The 3,548-nt window shown below is 40.1% G+C and overlaps 1 non-coding gene across 1 annotated transcript; it reads right to left on the bottom strand.

The window, feature by feature from the left end:
• Nucleotides 1-2,532: 2,532 nt before the first annotated feature.
• LOC141694140 (small nucleolar RNA R71) lies at nucleotides 2,533-2,639 on the bottom strand. Its single transcript, XR_012563468.1, has one exon. It is a non-coding gene; the product is annotated as a small nucleolar RNA R71 (small nucleolar RNA).
• Between the last annotated feature and the right edge of the window lie 909 nt (nucleotides 2,640-3,548).

Raw genomic sequence — 3,548 nt, forward strand, 5'->3', positions numbered from 1 at the left:
ATAGTCTAGCAGTTGATTTTTCATCCATAAAATCTGTGCACAGCAATTGCCAGCAGCAATATATTCAGCTTCAGCTGTAGAAGTAGAAACTGAATTTTGCTTTTTACTGAACCAGGACACAAGCTTGTTTCTTAGAAATTGACAGGTTCCTGTTGTGCTCTTTCTGTCAATTTTACAACCTGTATAATCTGTATCTGAATAACTAGTTAGATCAAAACCAGAATCTCTAGGGTACTAAATGCCAAGTTTTGGTGTTCCCTTGAGATATCTGAAAATTCTCTTAATAGCTATCAAGTGAGATTCTCTAGGATTAGCCTGAAATCTAGCACATAAACATGTAGCTAGCAAACATTATATCTGGCCTACTAGCTGTTAAGTACAGAAGTGAGACAACCATGCCTCTTGATAAGTGGCATTTTATACCACTTAGAACGTCTTAAAATGGCTTAAATTGGTGTCTTGAAATCAAGTATTTTGTGCATTTGATGCGTTTTTCTAGTGTTTATGCATTTCAGGGTATTAGTTGCATTTCGGAGGAGGAATCATCAAGAATAAGCCTTGGCATGTGTTCACCTTTGCGAGAGGAAAAGAGCGGGAAGATTACGGCGAAGAAATGGAGAAAACATGGAATTTTTCCAGAAGGGTCCTGCGTGCCCGCGCAGCAATGCTGAGCGGCCGCGCAGCAGCCTTGCGCGCCCGCGCAGAAATGCTGAGCGGCCGCGCAGGGTCGGGCAAAAAGATATATTATTTTAGACTTCTACTTCTGTTTGACTTCCACTTCTATGTAATCTAAGTTTTATGGGACTATTATATAGGTAGATTTGAGACGTTTTTCACAAAGTATTAAGAGGAGATTATGTTTTAGATTGTGTTTTGCAAGAAGCGAAGGAGATAAGGAAGAAGACCGATTTAGCACACAGCAACGAAGAGGAAGCATATATTCTTGTGATTCTTGTTTCGTTGTAACGTTGGATGCTAGTTTTCTTGCTTTGACTTATTTACTCTTGTGACGTACTCTGTTTTAATATAATCAGTTTAGTTATTATTTTCTTGTGTTTGTTTATCATGATTTCATATGAACCCATGATGGCGATAAGTTCTATTATGGGCTAATCGTGATCATGGGGTTGCAACGGATTTATTATGGAATTCTTTAGTTAATTGTTTAATACTTTAGTATGTGATGATTGCATGATATCTAGTATTGGTTGTGCGTATTCGTCTTATGTGCGTCGCGAACATATAAGATAGGGTGTTAATCTCTTGTGAAGCGACGGTGGATCTTGAGATTTAGAACTTGCCATGCTAGCATAGGTTCATGTACGTTGTGCATGATTAGTGGGTAACTCTAACAGTTTTATTTGCCCTATGTAATCAAAAAAGAATAACTTGTGCTTAAATCGTTGTGTTGTCAATTTCTGTAGACATATAGGAACTCAACATAATTGATGACTATTCAACTTCTATCTTAATTGTGGATGTTTGGTAGAATGGTATTAGTACAATGAAAGTTGGCTTTTATCAGTTTTGTGTTATTCGATTAATATCATCACTGTCACATGCTAAAGGTAATAACTATGGCTATAGAAGGAAGTAATAATGAAGTTGTGATCTCATGAGTGTTTTATTATTGATAAATTGAAGTGTTAGTTAAGTGGTTAATTAAGTAGTTAATTATAGTTAATATTTAATCAACAATTTTAAGTGTTATTATCTTAACATTGAGAAGTAGTCATACATTGGTGAGTGAGTTAAATTAGACAATAAATTAGTCTGAGTCTCTGAGGGAACGAACTAGAAAGTATTCTATATTACTTGCGAACGCGTATACTTGCGTGAATATTAGTGCGTGATTTCGCCCTAACAAGTTTTTGGCGCCGCTGTCGGGGACTCGGCGTATTTGTTTAGTTTATGTACTTACCATCAATGGTCATTAGGACTCAGTGATTAGGACATAGTAGTTAATTACTCTTTTCAGTTGTGTTTCAGGTACTTTAGCAAACGTTTATGCAAACTCGTTCTCGTGCTCGCAAGAGGACCTTAGATACAGCTGAGGAGAAAGACGAAGTTCTTGATACACCGGAGAAGTTAGATTTTGAGGATTCGGATTCAGGAACTGAGCAGAAAGAACCAGTAAACATGGGAGATCGTATTGTTCAAGCTGATCCAGCTCTTATGGATTTTTCTCGGCCTAAAATTGATGACATTCAGTCAAGCATCCTTCATCCGGCTATTCAAGCTAATACCTTTGAAATCAAGCCGGGCACTATTCAGATGGTGCAGAATTCTGTTTCTTTTGGAGGAGCGGCAACTGAAGACCCCAACATGCACATAAGGAATTTTGTCGAGATCTGCAGCACTTTTAAGTATAATGGCGTGACTGATGAGGCTATCAAGTTGAGGCTCTTCCCATTCTCACTGAGGGATAAGGCTAAAGACTGGTTACATTCTGAACCAGTTGGGTCCATCACTATGTGGCAAGATCTTGCGCAAAAGTTTCTGGTGAAGTTTTATCCAATGGTGAAGACTGCTGCTATGAGGAGTGCTCTTACTCAGTTTGCGCAGCAACCTACAGAATCTATGTGCGAGGCTTGGGAACGCTACAAGGAAATGTTGAGAAAATGTCCACATCATGGAATGCCGGATTGGATGGTAATCACTGGTTTTTATAATGGTTTGGGGGCCCAATCTCGGCCCATGCTCGATGCAGCAGCTGGAGGCGCCTTATGGGCTAAAAGCTATACTGAGGCGTACAATCTTATCGAGACGATGGCTGCAAATGAGCATCAGAACCCAACTTAGAGGATGACATCAGGCAAGGTAGCAAGTATTCTGGAAGTTGATGCAGCCACTGCTATTGCAGCCCAGCTCCAAGCGCTATCAATGAAGGTTGATTCTTTGGCTACGTATGGAGTTAATCAAATAGCTATGGTTTGTAAGCTTTGTGCAGGTTCTCATGCTACGGATCAGTGTTCTCTTGTCAATGAATCTGTTCAGTATGTGAATAATTATCAGCGACAACAGCAGCCTGTGCCAGCGACCTATCATCCTAACAACAGAAATCATCCAAATTTCAGCTGGGGAAATAATCAGAATGCTATTCAGCCACCATATCAGCAAGGAGTGAGTAAACAGTTTAACCCACCTGGATTCCAGCAACCACAACAGTATGCTACAAGACAATCATATCCTCAACAGGGAAGTGCAGCTGCACCTACTAGTGCTGATTTTGAGGAACTTAAGCTGTTGTGCAAGAGTCAGGCGGTTTCTATCAAGACCTTGGAAAATCAAATCGGTCAATTAGCCAATGCAGTGCTCAATCGTCAACCTGGCACTCTTCCCAGTAACACGGAAGTACCAGGCAGGAAGGAAGCTAAAGAGCAAGTCAAGGCTATTACCTTAAGGTCTGGAAAAGTAGCTGATGCTGAAAAGGCAAAAGAAGTCGAAGCTGAAGTTAGAGATGAAGAATCTAAGCAAAAGGAGAAAGTGGCGGAACCAAAGAAGACTACTATTGAACACACTCTGCCTGAGGCTAATACAGGGGAGAA

Source organism: Apium graveolens, chromosome 10 (genome assembly GCF_009905375.1).
Source record: "Apium graveolens cultivar Ventura chromosome 10, ASM990537v1, whole genome shotgun sequence".
Classification (NCBI taxonomy): Eukaryota; Viridiplantae; Streptophyta; class Magnoliopsida; order Apiales; family Apiaceae; genus Apium; species Apium graveolens.